Here is a 20408-nt window from a genome sequence, read left to right as displayed (position 1 = left end):
TCTCTCTCTCTCTCTCTCTCTCTCTCTCTCTCTCTCTCTCTCCGCCCCCTCTCTCTCCCCCTCTCCCTAGGCTCTCTCAGGTCAAGACAACATCATTCAAGGTCTTAAGCATGAGAAAGTTTGGGTCCTTTAAATAGATTTTCAAGAACCGACATTATCATCCAGGATGTTATTCCTATCATCTTATACGATAAGTACAAATTAAGCTCAATCAGTCTGGACGACTCAGGACGATCAGAAGAAATTTTGTTCACATCGTTCAGGACGATATAACATCGGACGATATAATATCATCCTGTACGATTAGTTCAAATCGAGGAGTATCATCCAGACCATCACTCTGAAAGGGAGTCTGGATGAAAGTAAAACAACTTGATCATCTAGGACGATCTCACGATCGTCCTGGCCGTTTAGATCAAAATCTGCCCAAATCATCCATCACATCGCTCTGGTCATCCATAAGAAATCAAGGTTTTTGAATTGATTGTTCTGGACGATCCTGCGATCGTCCAGGACGATATGATCGTATCAATCAACCTTAATTACTTTCCTTAATCTCCAGATCAATTTAGGTATTATTACACTACATCGTCTAGAATAATGTCCTAAATTGATCTGGAGGCTGATTCTTTCTGATTTGAGCCTATCGGCTCGTACGATACACATATCATCCATAATGATATGCTTAATGATGGCTGCCTTAACTAGGATGCCCTAATTAGGGTTTATATTTTTGACTGATCGTCCAGGATGATTTTTGGATCGTCCTGGACGATGTACTCAAAATAGAGAACTCTAAGTTTAGACAGAGAAAATTCACTTAGGTGTGTGTGTGCAAGGTTACTTAGTATCAGCACCATAAGGATTATATTTGACTCAAGAAAAGGAAAAAGACATTACAGATTAACTCAGACCTAATCTACCCAATCTTGAGCTGGTTTAACTTACAGTCTTGATCTTGTGGTCCTGAAACATTAGTAGGTAAGGCAGTCAAAGTAAAGTAGAAGTGTTTGCTATAATCAAAATTCTATTTTTGAAAATAGATACGCAACAATCTCCCTTTTTTATAATGGCAAATACAAAGAAAAATCTAAGGAAGATAGTGTGAAGTAAAGAACATCTAAGCAAGATAGTGTGAAGAAAAGAACACAAGTCAACTATCAAAATCAAAGTACAAAGCAGCTAATAGTGCAACAGACTACTCCCTCTTTGACATCACAAAAAGGAGGAGAAACGTAGAATAGAGAAAAAAAATAGAAAACTAATCAACAGAAAAATATAAACAAACTACAACAAAAGAAAATGAATAAAATGATGGGCCCTGGTCATCGGAAGGAGGAGGTGGAGGCTGCTGAAAGTAGCTAGTCAGATTGGTGAACTGCGCTCCAAACCAGACCATGTCCTGGTCATGCTGCTACTACTGGTGAGTGATGTAGGAGTCAAAATGAGCTAAGTCCTCAGCATGCTGTTGCTGCTGAGCAGCAACGAATGTGTCAAATTGGGCATCCCATTGGTTAAAGCGCTCCACCAACTAGTCCAGCTGAGAGCGTTGGTAGAGCGGAACAGGTGTAGGAACAGGTGCGGGAGACTCCTCCTCTTCTGCTCCTAAGGTTTCTCATCCCCTAGATGGAGACGAGTACTATGAAGGACATTGAAAAAGTTATTGGAGTAGAAGGAAGGCTGGAAATTTGGAGGAGCAGGGTATTGGAGATTGTATTTAGATTCTAGGACATAAGAAATAAGATGTCCTAGGGTAAGATTAGGCTTTCTCCTATGACTTGGATCACGAATTGTGGTCAAGTGTTTGATGTAGCAAAAAATGAGATCAGTTGCATTGAATTTGCGATGGGCTAGAATGTAAAAGGCGGTGATTGAAAGGAGAGGAGTAATGTGGACACGATCACAAGCTTTTGGGATTATAGAGGTGCGAAGGATATATTGAACAGTCCTAGCATCTTTGAGTAAAGAGCTAGTATTACCAACATAAAAGTGGGCTGTGGTCTTTCGAAAGAAGTGATTGGCCGGAGCCCAGTCATAATCAGGATCGGAGCAGAGAGTGTGAAGTTTGTCTCCTGTGGTTGAGAGCTACAAAAATTCTGCATAATCTTGGTATGTGATCTCGATAAGGAGTCGATTCACATATGAGCCAAAAGAGGTGAAAGCAGAATTAATTCTAAGGCTCACAAAAAATTCAAACAACATTTCAGAATTGAAGGGGACTGCGAGCGTTAGAATAAAATAGAGAGAGGTGTGCATGAAAAGATCAAGTACCAGATAAGAGAGATGATTGAGATTGATTGAGCGAGACACAGTGATACCAATTGATTTATAACGATGATAGACAGCTTGATCTTTCGCCTCCATGAAGTGAGGGTCCAAGGTGGCCCTAGAGGAACTTCCTACAACTTGACGAGAACGTTTGCCACTAGCCATTAGCACAAAATATGGAGAAAGGAGAAAGTAGAGTGCAAGTGAAGAGAAAGGATGTGAGAAAAATGACTGGAAAGGTCGATATTTAAAGACTTGGTCAGATCGTCCAGAACGATCTGGTGCAATAATTGAGGCTGGATGATTAGTCAAAAAGGCGGTTGTATTGTCCAGGCCGATCAGATATCGTCCAAGATGATAAGACACAAGCGATCATCCCGAGGTGACAATCCAGACGACTGTTAAAAAAGAAGAACGTCCTGGCCGATATGTGGATCATCTAGGACGGTGATAAATTATTGATTGTATCGGCCGAATTTAATATATTTAAAGGCACTGTCACGTGTATCGTCAAGGACGAACAAGTGGATCGTCCGAGTTGATTCTCCATTAATGGATCGTACCGGCCGAATTTAAGGCTTACTAAATGTATGTCCACGTGTATCGTCCAGGACAAATAGTTGGATCGTACAAGACGATGACCAATAATTATGAAGAAGCAAAGGCATCGTCCAGGACGAAAGAGGATCATCCAGGGCGATCAAAGATAATTGAAGCAGAGGATGATTGTATCGTCCAGGATGATAATACATCGTCCAGGATGACAAACAGCAGAAAAATCAGAACAGTCAGCAGATGGATTCGAGAAGTGAATGGAACCGATCGTCTAGGACGATGTGAAAAATTTGAAAATTAAGGGTGAATGGAGATGATCAGATCCGGCCCAAAATAGTAAAAATAATAAAAAAAACAGAAAATCAAATACGAAAAAAGATAAAAAACGAACAAAAAACACAAAAACATAGAGTTTTTTTATACTGAATATGATAATTTTTTCCATATGATTGAATTCAAAAATTTGCAAAATCAATTAGTTAACATCCTCCAAATCTTAAAAAGCATTAGAATAACCAATCCTGTTAGCCCTAACTCAATCTTCTTTAGGATAAATTAACTTTTGAAAAATAAGAATCTAAATCAGAAAAGCCAATTGGTTTAGAAGAAGAGATCTGTTCAAAAACTTGTTTCGAGAAAAATATTTTATGGAATAATATATCAAAGTAATTAGTTACAATTAAAAGTTTGAAATCAAGCCTTTGAAAAATATCAAGTGACACATGAAGTCCTCTAAGATTTAAAAATTTTGAAAGGGAAGAAGCTTACTTTTTGTGGGCTCATTTTATGTCTCTTGTCAATTTGATTGGCGCTTTGCACATCTTTTTATTTTTGATACACTTTGTGTAAATTTTTTTTTTCAATTTGGCGATTTTGCGCATCTTTTGTTTTTGGCATCATTGGCCACTTTTTTTATTTATTTTTATGCAAGCGAGATCCCTTTTTCAAAATTCTTAAATATTCTTAGTTGTGATTTTATCTTCTATATATTAGAAAAAAAACTCACTCTCTAATATAAGGAAGAATGAATCACAAAATAGAATTAGAAATCATATGATAATTTCAATGACATGATTACAAAAATCTAAAAGTAAAGTAAATAATTTGAATATTAAACATAAAATAGATTACTGTAGCAAATTGAAAAGTTCTCAATTTCAAAATCCATTTGTTAATTTGAGATAGATTTTTGTTTAGAAAAGAAAATTACATCACTAAAAGAAGTTAGAGAGAATGTAACAATTAACAGTGTTCTTCCCTTTAACTATTTTATAGATGTTAATTATTTATTACAAATTTTCAAAATCAAGGCATAAGATATCGATTTAGCAGAGTCTAAAAGTAAGAGAAACAAATCAAAAACATGCAAAAGAAAATAAAAAAAAATAGCAAATAAAAATAGAGATAAGAATTCAGTTGAAATCAAGTTCATGTGTTTATGTCAATCACACCCAATCTGGTCCTTAAAGTACTGAAAGTGTCGAATGCCAGTGGTTTAGAAAAGATGTCAGCCAGTTGATTCTCAGTTGCTACATGATGTAACTCAATGTCTCCCTTGATCACATGGTCTTTAATGAAGTGATGTCTTATGTCTATGTGCTTGGTCCTTAAATGTTGGATATGATTCTTAGAAATATAGATGACACTAGTGTTGTCATAAAGGATTGGAATTGTGCCTACATGTAATCCTAAATCAAGAAATTGTTGCTTCAACCAAAGGACTTGGGCCACACAACTTCCTAAAGCAATATACTCAACTTTAGCAGTAGAAAGTGCAACTGAGTTTTGCTTTCTATTAGACCAGGAGACTAAAGATTGCCCTATGAATTGACAGGTCCCTGAAGTGCTTTTTCTATCCACCTTACATCCAACAAAGTCAGAGTAAAAAAACCAAATAATCTCAAAGGATGTGTTGTGCTTAGGGTACCAAATTCCTAGGTTTTGGGTTCCTAAAAGGTATATAAGAATTCTCTTAACAGCAGTCAGGTGGGATTATTTGGGATCAGCTTGAAATCTAACATAGACACAAACACTAAACATTATATCAGGTCGGCTAGCAGTTAGGTAAAGTAAACATCCAATCATCGCTCTGTACTTCTTCTGATCAACTGATTTTTTATTTGGGTCCTTGTCCAACTGAATTCCTGTGGTCATGGGAGTATTAATTGACTTGGCTTTGTCTATTTCATATTTCTCAAGATGTCCTTTATGTATTTTGATTGATTCAAAAATGTTTCATCTTTCAATTGTCTTATGCTAAACCCCAAAAAGTTGGACAACTCTCCCATCATACTCATCTCAAACTCCTTACTCATTATTTTAGAAAAATAATCACATAGCCTTTTATAAGAAGATCCAAAAAGTATATCATCGATATAGATCTGAACAATGAGTAAATCATCTCATACTTTCGTTAGGAAAAGGGTGGTGTCTATGCTCCCCTTAATAAACTCCCTCTATAGTAAAAATGTGTTAAGACTCTCATGCCAAGCTCTAGGTGCCTGCTTTAATCCATATAATGCCTTTTTTAATTTGAAAACATGATTTGGAAATTGGGAACTTTCAAAATCTGAGGGTTGTTCTACAAACACATTCTCTTTTATTACCTCATTTAAAAAGGCACTCTTAACATCCATTTGAAAAAGCTTAAATCCCTTATAACAGGCAAATGCTACTAGCACTATAATGGCTTCCAATCTAGCTATAGGGGCAAAGGTCTCCTCAAAGTCTATCCCTTCTATTTGGTTGTACCCCTTAGCCACTAATCTTGCCTTATTCCTAACCACCACACCAGAATCATTCATCTTATTCTTAAAGACCCACTTGGTTCAAACTATACTTTGTCCCTTTGGTCTTTCTACAAGCTCTCAAACATCATTCCTAATAAATTAGTTCAACTCCTCTTGCATAGCTAAGATCCAAAACTCATCAAAAAGGGCTTGATTGATGTTGGTGGGTTCAGTCATTGAGATAAAGGCAGAGTGGTTCACTTCCTTCATAAGTCCATGCATAGTCCTAACTCCTTAAGAAGGGTCTCTTAAGATTAGTTATTTGGGGTGACTCGAAGAGTATCTCCAATCTCTAGGCAAAGTGTGTGTAGGTTCAACCCTTTCCTCTAGATCTTTATTTCCTACTCCTTGAGTAATCTCTCCCACTCCTTCAGTTTTTTGGGGGTTTACCCACTTCTCCAAATTTTCAACTCTAGTGGTAATCTCTCCAACATCATCATCCTCAACTATAGGCTTCCTAGAATCAGATTCATCAAACACTACATGAGTAGTCTCCTCCACCACCAAAGTCCTCTTATTAAACACCCTAAAAGACTTTTCAATACTATAATATCCTAATAACACTGCTTCATCAGATTTTGGGTCAAATTTTTCTAAGTGAGACTTCACATTATTATGAATGAAAACCTTACAACCAAAGATATGAAGGTGGGAAAGATTTGGTGTTCTACCCTTAAGGATATCATAGGGCGCTTATCTAATTTGGCTTTAACATTCTCCATATTCAACACATAACAAGCTGTGTTAACCGCTTCAGCCCAAAAGTATTTTAGAAGTGAATACTCAGCAAGTATGGCTCTAATAGCTTCCACTATGATTCGATTCTTCATTTCAGCTACCCCCTTTTGTTGAGGGATCCTAGGAGCTGAGAAGTTATGGATAATCCCCTTATCCTCACAAAAGTCTTCAAATCTCTCATTTTCAAACTCTCCCCCATGGTCACTATGGATGGTCAAAATCTCACAACCCAGATTTTTCTGGATCCAAGTGAAGAAGGTTCTAAACTCATCAAAAGACTCTTTCTTGTGTGATAAATATCTAGTCCAAGTGAACCTTGAGTAGTCATCGACAATCACAAAACCATAGACTTTCCCTCCTAAGCTGGCAGTGCTAATGAGTCCAAACAAATCTGTTGCGGATCTATGGTTTATGATTTTGATGATAACAAACATTCCTTATTTCTCTACGATTGCCTTATGTGCTAACGTTGCAGGTCCACACGATCAGACTGCAATCTGGAACCAGCTCAAGATTGGGTAGACTAGGTTTGTGTCAGTTTATAATCTTTTTCCTTTCTTGAGTCTGTTGTATTTGGTGTGGGATTTGTTGATTTGTAACTTGGAAGATTTCCTGTTGTTCCCTATAAGATTTCTATTTTTGGTAATATCGGCCGGGATGATATTTATATTATCCTGGACGATATGTCCAAAACCAGAAACCCTAATTAGGGCATCCTCATTAAGGCAGTCGTCGTTGATATCGCCCTGGACGATACATGTATCGGCCAAGATGATCAAACTCAATTATGCCTAAATTGATCTGGTATCTTTGGTAAGCATTAATGGTTGATTGATACGATCACATCGGCTGGGACGATCGCCTGATCGGCCGGAACGATGTCCTGGACAATCTACATCGGACAGCTCAAATTCAGTGCGATGATCAGGACGATTGAAATTGGTTTTAAACTAATAGGCCTGGACGATCGTGATATCGGCCAGGACGATGTAACCAATTTTCTTCTGATCGTCCCAAATCGTCCTGGGCTGATGTGCTGAATTTGTACTGATCGGCCAGGACGATAATATCGGCAACTTGCATTAATGAGCTCATTTTTTAGCTCTTCTATTTAAGCTATGACAAGGCACTTTGTAAGTGTCTTTGGCAGCCATTGTAGCTTCGTTCTTGTGGGGGAAACTTGAAGAGATAGATTGAAAGGGAGAGAGGATAGGGTGGAGTTTGAGAGGGAGAAGATCCTGTGAGGGGGAGGAACTCAAGGGAGAGTGGTGGGGGATCCACACGGTTGCTCCGGCGAACTCGCACCTTAGTACCAATGGATTCAAGGCTTGTCTCGAGGTAAGTTCACCAAAGAAGAAGATCTCTTTGGTGCCTAGCTGTGGGGCTAAAGGAGAGTCATGATTTTAGTGCAATACTTGGAGGGTGCCTCCAAGGAGTGAACGTAGGTCAAGGTTTGACCAAACCACTATAAATCCTGTGTGTTCTTTTCTTATTATCGCTTCCGCATTTATTTTTCTTCCTCACTTTGTTTATGGTGATTTTGGTTGGAGTTTTATCTTGGGATTTAAAGTTTTCCAATTCACCTCTCTCTTGGTTAGCTTGGACCAGTTCTATAGGGCTTAACATCCCTAACGAACTATCAAAATCCACGCGAAGGACTTCTAAAGGTCTAGAGGTGCTAATGTTCTTATTGTAGTGAAAAGTGATGTGTACTTGCTTTCCTAAATGACAGGCATCACAAAGGTGGTCTTTTGAAAACTTAAGTTTGGAGACTCCTCTAACTAGGTCTTTCTGGGTCACTTTCTTAAGGATTTTCATACTAGCATGACATAATTTCCTGTACCACAACCATGAATAATCAATAGTAATTTTTAAGCAAAATGAAGTAGCACATTCAATATTATTTAAATCAAGCATGTAAATATTATTGATCAACTTTTCATGCAAAATAGTGTTATTATTTAAGTTGATAATGCATGAATTTGCCAAAAAAATTTATGATGAAGCCCTTATCGCAAAGGTGACTGATGCTGAGCAAGTTATGTTTCAATCCATCTATAAGTAAAGCATATTCAATCAGAAGGTTCTTGGAATTTCTAATTATACATGAGCCTACCACCTTCCTGCTGGTGTTGTCTCCAAGAGTAACCTTGCCTCCTGTTTTGGTCTCCAGTAAAATGAATTGATTGACATCGCCAGTCATATGTCACGAGCATCTACTGTCCAGGTACCACATGATCTCATGAGATCTTTTGTGAGAGCTTGCCTACAAAATTATCAAATGTCAGATTTAGAAACCCAAACATGTTTGGGTTCTTTCTTATGGGAAGTAGAATGCAATGCATGGTGTGAATCATGTAACTTAGGTCTCCATACCCAATGTAAACTATGGTGAATGGTGCAAGTGTGTGCTATGTGTCTTAGCATGCCACATGAAAAATATCTAATTCCAGGAAAAGGTTGCACTAATATACTCATGTGGTGATGCTTCTTTTTATGTGATGTATGTAATGATGGTATTTCATTTTCAAGAGTTTTTAGATTTTCTAACTTTTTAAACTCCTTTTCTAACTCAGCATGAGATGATTTTAAGGAATCATGTGCATCAGATAATTCAACATTTTTTTGTTTAATGCATCAAACTCATTAAGTAAAGACAAGTGATTGCTATCAATTGTAGAATGATCTTTAAAAAGGATTTCATGCTCTTTTTGTAAATTAAAAAAATTCTAATTTCAAGTTGGCATTTGATTTTTTGAGTTTCTTATATGATGCATGCATGAGCTCACAAATTTCCAATAATTGATCATAAGTTGGTTCACATACCTCTTCTTGGTCACTTTGACCAAGATGATCGTCAGGCATCAAGCACAGGTTTGTTGTCTCCTCTTCTGCTTCAATTTCAGAGGAGTCTGATGTAGAGTCATCCCAGAACACCTTTTGGAACCCTTTCTTGCTATTGTCCCTTTTGAAGTTTGGTTTCTCCTCACCCTTCTCCTTACTTGGGTGTGCCTTAAGCATAGGACAATCAGCTTTAACGTGTCTAGGCTTTCTTCATTCAAAGAAAATTATATCATTAGAATTCTTAAATATATTTATTCCACTTCTAATGATTCTTGTGCTTCTTCCTTAGAAAGCTCTTAAATTGCCTCGTGATTAAAGAAAATCATCGCTTTCAGACCCGAAAGAGGCAGTGTCTGAGTCGTTCTCCTTAAGTACCACCGTTTTCTCTTTCTTCCTCTCACTTGCATCAAGATTTCTTTGGTTCACCCCTTGCTCGTAAGCAAAGAGTGAACCAAGTAAGTTATCGATCGAATATGTTTTTAAATCATTAGATTCAGAAATTGTAGTAATTTTTGCATCAAAAGAGGAAGGCAAACTTCTTAAAATTTTGTTCACTTTTTCATAGTTAGGAAGTTCTCTTCCTAAGGCATGTAAAGAAGTAAAAATTTGAGTAAATCTTGTATGCATTTCAGAAATTAATTTAGATGGTTTCATACAAAAAAGTTCATAATCATGCAACAAAATATTCAATCGAGATCGCTTAACTTCTTTAGTTCTTTAATAAGTAATACACAATTTATCCTAAATCTCTTTACCAGTTGTGCAAGTTGAAACACACATGTAATCTTCAGATTTTAAAGCACAGAAAAAATAGTTCAAACATTTTGCATTACCTTGTGCTAAATCTCTATCATCAAGAGTCCATTCAAAAAAAGGCAGAGGAACATTAACACTATGAACTTTACCAGTCGGAGGTGTATAACCATCCTTAACTAGCATCCACATGCGATAGTCAATCTATTGCAAAAATGTAGACATGCGAGTTTTACAAAAATCAGATGGAATGTTATCAAACAAAGGTGGTCGGGTAATATAATACCCATTTGCAGTATTATGATTACCAAATTAGCCATGGATGGAAATTCAAAAGCTTTCAAAAACTTATTTTATGAATCATACTCTGATACAACTTGAAAGTTCGTTAGGGATCTTAAGCCCTTAAGAACTAGTCATGAGGCTAACCAAGTGGAGGGTGAATTGGTATTTAAATAAAATCATTCAGCAATCAAAATACAAACCAAGATTCACCACAGAAATTAACGAGTGCGGAAAATAATGTGGAAATAAAGATAAAGAAAAAACACACTGGATTTATAGTGGTTCGGTGAAACCTTGACCTACGTCCACTTCTCGGAGGCACCCTCTGAGTATTGCACTAACTAAGTGTCTCTCCTTTAGCTCCCACAGGTAGGTAGAGAAGCCCTTACAACAAACTTCTTTTCACCAACCTCGGTGCGGTAGAGAATCGACTCCTTTTGCTTCCTCCTTAAGCGGGTAGAGAACCCAGACTGTTTGCTGAAGTAGACCTCCCAAGAACCTCCCAAGGATGAAGGACGAAGAATGGAGATGATGACTTGGAACCTTGCTTCGAGCAACATTTGGGAACCCTCTCATAAACTCCCCTCACAAGTTCCTCTCTCTCTCTCTCTCTCTCTCTCTCTCTCTCTCTCTCTCTCCCTCTCCCTAGGCTCTCTCAGGTCAAAACAACAGCACTCAAGGTGTTAAGCATGAGAAAGTTTGGGTCCTCTAAATAGACTTTCAAGAAAACTGACATTTTTTTCCAGGATGATATTCCTATCGTCATGTACGATCAGTACAAATTAAGCTCAATCAGCCTGGACAACTCAGGACGATTAGAAGAAATTTTATTTACATCGTCCAGGATGATATAACATCGTTCTGTATGATTTGTTCAAATCGAGGAGTATCATCCAGACCATTTCTCCGAATGGGAGTCTGGACGAAAGTAAAATAACTTGATTATCCAGGACAATCTCGCGATCATCCAAGCTGATTAGTTCAAAATCTTCCCAAATCGTCCAACACATCGCTCTGGTCATCCAAAAGAAATCAAGGTTTTTGAACCGATCATCCTGGTCGATCCTTTGATCGTCCAGGAAAATATGATCGTATCAATCAACTTTAATTACTTTCCTTAATCACCAGATTAATTTATGCATAATTGTACTACATCGTCCAGGATGATGTACTGGATAATAATTAAAAATAAAGCTTCCTAAATTGATATGGTAGCTGATTCTTTCTGATTTGAGCCTATCGGCCTATATGATTCACATATCGTCTAGGGCGACTTGCTTAATGACAGCTGCCTTAACCAGGATGCCCTTATTAGGATTTCTATTTTTGATTGATCATCCAGGATGATTTTTGGATCATCTTGGACGATGTACTCAAAATAGAGAACTCTAAGTTTAGTCAGAAAAAAATTCACTCAAGTGTGTGTGTGCAAGGTTACTTAGCATCAGGCACCATAAGGATTACATTTGACTCAAGAAAGGGAAAAAGATATTACAGACTGACTCAGACCTAATCTACCTAATCTTGAGCTGGTTCAACTTGCACTCTTAATCTTGTGATCCTGTAACGTTAGTAGGCAAGGTAGTCGAAGTAAAGCAGAAGTGTTTGCTATCATCAAAATTCTATTTTGAAAACAGATACGCAACATCATCATAATCATTAAAATCACAGACTAGATATCCTGGATTACAATAATCTCCCCCTTTTTGATGATGTTAAATAATATTAGTTGATAGGCAAGATAATATATTTTTTTGTTCCTAAGCTCTGCCTTACGAGATGATGGTTTTTTTTTTCATTTTTTGTTTTAATAAAAAGAAAAACACAAAAAAAACATGAACAAACAAATTTCATTTAAATAACATTAGCTAAAACAAAATTTAAAAAACATGACATACAACTAAAATAGATATCAACTAAAGACAGGCAACTTCTCCCCATTTTGTCATCACTAAAAAGTGTATTATCTCATAACTAAAGAAATAAAATTATATAGTAAAAAGGCACAATATATAAAGACAAGCCAAACGATGTATCATGATCAGGTGGTGGTGGTGGCTGAAAGAACTGACGGATGGAGGAAAATTAATGATCGATTGAGGTAAATCTCTCACTAAAATATTGCATGTTGTCCTCATGCTGTTATTGGATATGAGAGTCAAGTTGAGATTCAAGTTGATCGAGTTTGAATAATATCATCTTAAGGATAGGTAGGTGCAGGTCCTCTTGTTGTTGCAACCTCCCCTTCTTCATTAAAATCCAGCTTAGCATGCTCTTGCCCCTGATGAAATAAGATACAGAAGGAGGCATCCATATAGAAGATAAGGACATTATCGGGTTCACCAAGAAAGGTTAGTTGATATTTATGGTGAAGAATATATCCTATGAGATGTGCTAAGGCTAGATTTAGTTTCCTATTGGTATTAGGATGACAAATTTGAGTCATGTTCCAAATATAATCTTTAATCATGTCAGCTTTATCAAATCTAGTATTTGACATAATTAGGTAAGTGACGACAGACAAAAGTGGGATAATGCGTATCATATATCTAGCTTTGGATATAATTGATGTCGTAAGAATGTGTTGGATGATGCGAGCATTTTATGTTATTGATTGGACAAGGAGTTGATGCTGGTTTAAAGTAATATTCCTAAGTAGAAAATTAAAAAAGAAAACTCCAATCAAAATCATTGGTTATGAAGGAGTGGGAGCAAGGTTCTTCAGTAGAAAGACTAATATGTTCAACTAAGTCTGCTTTGGTGATTTTGACATTCTGAAGGCAGATATACGAAGTCATGGTCAAGTTTTCTAGGTTGATCCTAAGCTTTCCAGGAACTCGTAGAGTATCTCAAAATTTGAAAGTGCTCAGATGACACTAGAAAGTGCTTTGATACAATTTGAAAGTTTGTTAGGGATGTTAAGCCCTATAGAACTGGCCCAAGGCTAAATAAAGAGAGTGGTGAATTGGTAAAGAAGAAACTTTAAGTAAAGTATAAACCAAAATCACCACAAATAAAACAAATGCGAAAATTAAATATGGAAGAAAATAATAAGAAAGAATACACCATATTTATAGTGGTTCGGTCAAACCTTGACCTACATCCACTCCTTGGAGGCACCCTCCAAGTATTGCACTAAAACAAGTGTCTCTCCTTTAGCCCCCACAGCTAGGCGGAGAAGCCCTTACAAAATCACTTCCACCTTCCCCGGTGCGGCGGAGTCTCCGTGTCCTTTGACACCAAAGAGATCTTCTTCTTTGGTGAACTTCCCTCGAGACAAGCCTTGAATCCGACTGTATTCAGGTGCGATCTTTCCGAAGCAACCATTTGGAACCCCCTCCACACTCCCTTGAGTCCCCCCTCACAGGATCTTCTCCCTCTCTCAAACTCCACCCTTTCCTCACTCCCTTTCAATCTCTCTCATCAAGTTTTCCCCAAAAGAACGAAGCTACAATGGTTGCCAAAGACACTTATAAAGTGTCATGTCATAGCTTAAATAGAAGATCTCAAAACGAACTCATTAACGTAAGTTATCAACATTATCATCCAGGACGATAGGCATATGGTCCTGTACGATCAATTCAAATTCAGCTCATCAGCCCGAGAAGATTTGGGACGATTTGAGGAAAATTGATTACATCGTCCTGGTCGAACTTACGATCGTCCCAAACGATTAGTTTAAAACCAATTTTAATCATCCTGATCATCGCCCTGAATAGATTCTGGCCGATGTAAATCGTCCAAGAAATCGTCCTGGCTGATCTGATGATCGTCCTGGACATTGTGATCATATCAATCAGCCATTAATGCTTTCCAAAGATACCATATCAATTTAGGCATAATTGAGTTAGATCATCCTGGACGATGTGTATATCGTCCTGGCCGATTTTCTAAAATAATGAATACCTAATCTGATCATGGCGGCTGATTCTTTCTGAATTGAGCTTATCGTCCTGACAGATACAAGTATCATCCAGGTCGATTAACATATGAGAGCTGCCATAATGTGGATACCATAATTAGGGTTTTTGTTTTTAGACCGATCGTCCCGGACAATGTTACCAAAAATAGAAATCTTTAGGGAATAATAAAAAATCTTCCATGTTATAAACCATAAGGTGCAAAACCAATACAACAGACTCAAGAAAGGAAAGTGTGTACAAACTGACTCGGACCTAGTCTACCCAATCTTGAGCTGGTTCCAAATTGCAGTCTTATAGTGTGGACCTAAAATGTCAGTACAAAAAGAAATCATAAAGAAATAAGAATATTTGCTATCATCAAAATCATAAACCATAGATCTGCAACAATCTCCCCCTTTTTTTATGATGGCTAAACATTTCAATTTGAATTTTCAAAAAAGTAAATACTCTTCCTAATCTCCCCCTCACTAGAATAACAATTTTAAAAATATGGGAGATAAAAATATTTTTGCTATTTTTTTTAATTTTTTTTTAAAGATACAAATACGATAACAGTATAAAAATTCAATAATTCATTCTCCCCCTTTGATATTATCAAAAAGAGAGGAGGCACAAACAAAAACCAAAATGAACAAAAAACATTCCCTGATCTAGTGAAAAAACAAATATTATTAGAATGAGAAAGTTACCTCTTGGTTTTAATAAAAAACTTAGTAGAATTGGATTGACAATGCATAGCCCAGAAAAGATTAGAAATTCAGAATTTGATAATCCAAACTTAAGTTCTTTTAAAAAGGCTAAAAAACTTTTTAATTCAATATCTAAATCAAGGAATAAATTAGAGAAAGAAACAGTCATTTTACAAAAACTCCTTCCATAAAATATATCTAATAGAAGATCAATACACTAATTATTGATTAAGAATCAAGATTTTCAAACTCAAGCATCGAAAGTATCAAGGATTTTCTTAAGCTTTTAAGAAGTACAAGAATGGTAGGCATTAAATTTTGTGGGCTCATTTTATGCCTCTTGACAATTGGTTGGCGCACTGCGCATCTTTTGATTTTTGATACACTTTTGTGTATATTTTTCAATTTGGCGTCTTTGCGCATCTTTTATTTTTTGCATCATTGGCTAAATTTTTTTTAATATGCTACCTTTCTGAAGTCTTAAAAACAAAAGTAAACCCATCCTATTGATAAAGCAAATTCTTAATTTTTGAAAATTATGAGTTAGATTCAACAACTTGCAAAAGATCCTTTATGCGATAAATAAAATATAGGGAGACAAAAAATTTAGTTTCAAAGACTAATTTAAAAGATGAAAAAGATTTTAAATCAAAATTAGAATAACCTCTTTTAGGAAATAGAGATTGAGAGTCAAAAACATTAGTTTCCTTCCTTTGACTGTTTTAGAGAAGTCAAACACAACTTACCAAAGATTTAAAAAAAAAATAGGAAGTAGATTTTTCATTTTTAGAAAAGTGAATGTGTGTGTTGATCAGAGAAAAAATTTCAAGAAACAAGAAAAAAAATCAAAGAATAAATAAAGACAAAAACACAAAATAAAAATCAAAACAAAATAAGCAAACAAAAAAAAAGAAAATAACTAAAAAATAAAACACAACACAAACACACAAACAAGGCTTTTAAAAAATCAATTGATTGCAAAAAAATAGACATGCGAATTTTCTAAAAAATCAAATGTAATATTTTCAAATAAAGAAGGTCTGGTGATTGAAAAACCTTCCGCAATATTACGATTAAAAAAGTTAGCCATGGATAGAAAATTCAAAAGCTTTTAAAAAACTTATTTTTTTGAAAAAGACTCTGATACCACTTGAAAGTTCGTTAGGAATATTAAGCACGTATAAATTGGCCCAAGGCGAACAAAGATAGAGGTGAATTGGATAACGAAGAAACTTTAAGCAAAGTACAAACCAAAATCACCACAAATAAAACAAATGCAAAAATTAAATGCGGAAGCAAATAATAAGAAAGAATACATCGAATTTATAGTGGTTCGGTCAAACCTTGACCTACGTCCACTCCTTGAAGGCACCCTCCAAGTATTGAACTAAAACAAGTGTCTCTCCTTTAGCCCCCACACCTAGGTGGAGAAGCCCTTACAAAATCACTTCCACCTTCCCCGGTGCGGCGGAGTCGTTGGGTCCTTTGACACCAAAGAGATCTTCTTCTTTGGTGAACTTCCATCGAGACAGCCTTGAATCTGACGATATTCAGGTGCGAGCTTACCGGAGCAACCGTGTGGAACCCCCTCCACACTCCCTTGAGTCCCCCCTCACAGGATCTTCTCCCTCTCTCAAACTCCACCCTTTCCTCACTCCCTTTCAAGCTCTCTCTTCAAGTTTCCCCCAAAAGAACGAAGCTACAATGGCTGTCAAAGACACTTACAAAGTGTCATGTCATAGCTTAAATAGAATATCTCAAAACGAGCTCTTTAACGCAAGTTGCCGACATTATCGTCCAGGATGATAGGCATATTGTCCTGTATGATCAGTTCAAATTCAGCTCATCAGCCCGAGATGATCTGGGATGATCAGAAGAAAATTGGTTACATCGTCCTGGCTGATCTCACGATCGTCCTGGATGATTAGTTTAAAACCGATTTTATCGTCCTGATCATCGCCCTGAATAGATTCTGGCCGATGTAAATTGTCCAGGAAATCGTCCTAGCCGATCCTATGATCATCTCGGACGATGTGATCATATCAATCAACCATTAATGCTTTCCAAATATACCAGATTAATTTAGGCATAATTGAGTTAGATAGTCCTGGACGATGTGTATATCGTCCTGGCCGATTTCCTAATATAATGAATACCTAATCTGATCATGGCGACTGATTCTTTCTGAATTGAGGTTATCGTCCTGGCCGATACAAGTATCGTCCAGGCCGATTAACATATGATGGCTGCCTTAATGTGGATGCCCTAATTAGGGTTTCTATTTTTGGACTGATCGTCCTGGATGATATAAATATCATCCCGGACGATGTTACCAAAAATAGAAATCTTTAGGGAACAATAGAAAATCTTCCAAGTTACAAATCATGAGGTGCCAAACCAATACAACAGACTCAAGAAAGGAAAAAGTGTACAAACTGACTCAAACCTAGTCTACCCAATCTTGAGCTGGTTCCAAATTGCAGTATGATCGTGTGGACCTGAAGTGTCAGTACAAAAGGCAATCGTAGAGAAATAAGAATGTTTGCTATCATCAAAATCATAAATTATAGATCCACAATAAAATTAAATGGGAAGGTCAGGGTAAGAAGAAATTGAAGTGAAGTGGAAGTGAAGAGGCTCATCACCTCAGAGTTAAGTGCAGCTTGATTGAGCTTCCAAGGAATGATTTTTCATGCTTTAAATTTGTGGTGGGCTTCTTCATCTTGAGTTGAAAGGAAGTGATCATCACAGTGATGAGAGGAAGAGGAGCTTCCTGGAACCATTCATCCACATTTACTTCCACCAGCCATTGAGTAGAGAAGATTAGAAAGTATACGTTTGAAGAAGAGTTGAGTTGATAGAGCAGATTAACCATCCTATTTATAGAGTTTTTTTATTATTCGTATAGTACGATCTAGGATTGTACAGTATAATCAAAGAGTTAATTCATCTGAATGACCTGTTAAAAAAAGTTGGTCAAATTATATAATATTATCAGGATCGTACCAGACGATATTAAGGAAATTTGTTCGTCCCGAGGGGTTAGCAGTAAGACCTTTGATAAAAAGTATCATATTGTAGGAATAGGTATTTGTATAATATAAATGGCAATTATTATTGTACCGACTGAGTTAAATTCATCCCAATCCATTTAACACATGTATCATACCATTCAAAGGTAGATATCATACGTTATGAATGGTAATACTATCTTACCAAATAGATTGAAAGCCTTGATGATCAGTGACATGTGGATCATACTATATGGCTAGTAATTCTTATAGTATGATGTGTATATCAGTGACCTAATCTGGACTGTTGATTAAACAGAGGGTTTGGATCTGTATATTTGTGATGATCATACAATATGAATATTATATCATATAGTACGATATAAATAAAAAGTTGAACATTTTAGTAATTCAGTGTGATTAGTGTGTGAAGACCAGGAAACATCTTAAACTAATTTTTTTTTTGTTTAACATAAATGACAATTGATATACATAAGAAAAGACACATAGAATAAGCAAATAAATTTTTTTTGGATCAACCATGAATGTCTATAATACCTAATTTTGTCCTCAAGGTACTAAAGGTGTCATAGGCTAGCGGTTTTATGAAAATTTCTGCCAATTGATTTCTTGTAGCTATATGGTGCAATTCTATATCTCCTTTGTCTACATGATCTCTTATGAAGTGATGTCTAATATCTATATATTTTATATGGAAGTGTTGAATTGGATTTTTGGATATGCCAATTACACTAGTGTTGCACACATAATTGGGATGGTTCCTCCAGGTAATCTAAGATCTAAGGGTTATTATTTCAACCTTAAAACTTGCGCATCACAATTTTCTACCGTTATATATTCTACCTCAACCATGAAAAGGGCTACTAAATTTTGCTTTATACTAGACTAGAAAACTAAGGATTGTCCTATGAATTGGCAGGTTTTAGAGGTGTTATTTCCATCCACCCTATACCCTGCAAAATTAGAATCTGAATACCATAAGATTTCAAAGGAGGTGCTATGTCTAGGATATAAAATTCCTAAGTTTTGGGTGCCTAGTAGATATCTAAGAATTCTCTTATTAACAATCAAGCGAGACTCTTTCGGGTTAGCTTAGAATCGAGTATAGAGGTATACACTAAATATTATATCTGGTCTACTAGCAGTTAAATAGAGTGAGCCAATTATTCCCCTATATTTTTTCTAGTCTGCTAACTTTCTATTTGGGTCTTTATCTAATTGAATGGTAGAACTCATGGGAGTGTTCAAGGCCTTAGCATTGTCTATTTAATATTCTTTTAGAATATTCTTAAAGTATTTAGTTTGGCTAAGGAATGTTCCATCCTCCATTTATTTTGCACTAAATCCAAGAAAATAATTTAGATCTCCTATCATACTCATTTCAAACTCGTTACTCATTATTTTTAAGAATTCATCACATAAGATTTTGTTTGAAGATCCAAACAAGATGCCATCTACATAAATATGAATAATGAGAATTTCATTTTCCACCCTTTATAAGAAGTGGGTGGTGTCTACACTACCCTTATCAAATCCTCTATCTAGTAAGGATGAACTAAGTCTTTTATATCAGGCTCTAGGTGCTTGCTTTAACCCATATAGTGCCTTTTTCAATATGAATACATGATTTGGAAATTATGAGTTTTCAAATCCAGGGGGTTGCTCAACATAAACATTCTCTTTGATTATCCTATTTAGGAAAGCACTCTTAACATCCATTTAATATAATTTAAAACCCTTGAAGTAAGTAAAGGCTAAGAGCACCCATATGGATTCTAGTCTAGCTACTAGGGCAAAGGTTTCCTCAAAGTGTATGCCCTCAATTTGGTTATACCCCGTAGTTATTAGCCTGGCCTTATTTCTTACTATGATTCCTTAGACATTCACCTTATTTTTAAGGACCCACTTTGTTTCAACCACACTATGCTTTTTAGGTCTCTTGACTAATTCCCATACATCATTCCTAATAAATTGGTTCAGCTTTTCTTGCATTGCTAGGATCCAAAATTCATCCCCTAAAGCTTGATTTATATTTCTGGGTTCTACCATAGAGATAAATGCAGAATGACTAACCTCTTTACTAAGTCCATACCTAATTATCTCACCTTAAAATAGGTCTCCTAAGATTAATTCTTTAGGATAACTTGAAGAATATTTCTCATCTTTAGGAAAGGGTTCCTGAGGTTCTACTCTATCTCCCATGATAATGGTTTCTACCCCCTGAATAACCTCTACCTCTTCTTCTTCATATTTAGGTTCAAAGGTCCTATCTAATTCATCAAATACTATATAGAAAGATTCTTCTACTACCAAGGTCCTCTTATTAAAGATTTTATAGGCCTTACCTATAGATGAATAACCTATGAAGATACCTTCGTCAGCCTTGGGATCAATTTTCCTAAGGGATATTTTCCATTGATTAAGATAAAAAATTTGCAACCGAAGACATACAAGTTAGAAAGATTTGGTGTTTGATCCTTAAGAAGTTTATAGGGTGTTTTATCAAACTTAGATCTAATGTTCAGCCTAATT

This window comes from Dendrobium catenatum, unplaced genomic scaffold, assembly GCF_001605985.2.
Source record: "Dendrobium catenatum unplaced genomic scaffold, ASM160598v2 fragScaff_scaffold_1675, whole genome shotgun sequence".
Classification (NCBI taxonomy): domain Eukaryota; kingdom Viridiplantae; phylum Streptophyta; class Magnoliopsida; order Asparagales; family Orchidaceae; genus Dendrobium; species Dendrobium catenatum.
This window is presented reverse-complemented; position numbering follows the sequence as displayed.